Below are 209 nucleotides of genomic sequence, written 5' to 3'. Positions count from 1 at the left end.
GGGGGGGGGGGGTGTTAAATGGAGATACTGAGGAAAAAAATGATAGTTTCATGCGTAGCTTAGCAATATATAAAAGGGGTTTCGTGAAGGGAGACGGCAGTTTGTGCAGAGGTGTTGCTGAGATACAAGGAATGAGCTGTGATAGAAGAACAGGTGATTCGAGCTCATTTAAGCTTTATCCTAATTTCACATTCGGTAACTTTTGATAT

This window comes from Penaeus monodon, chromosome 27 (genome assembly GCF_015228065.2).
Source record: "Penaeus monodon isolate SGIC_2016 chromosome 27, NSTDA_Pmon_1, whole genome shotgun sequence".
In the NCBI taxonomy this organism is placed as follows: domain Eukaryota; kingdom Metazoa; phylum Arthropoda; class Malacostraca; order Decapoda; family Penaeidae; genus Penaeus; species Penaeus monodon.
This window is presented reverse-complemented; position numbering follows the sequence as displayed.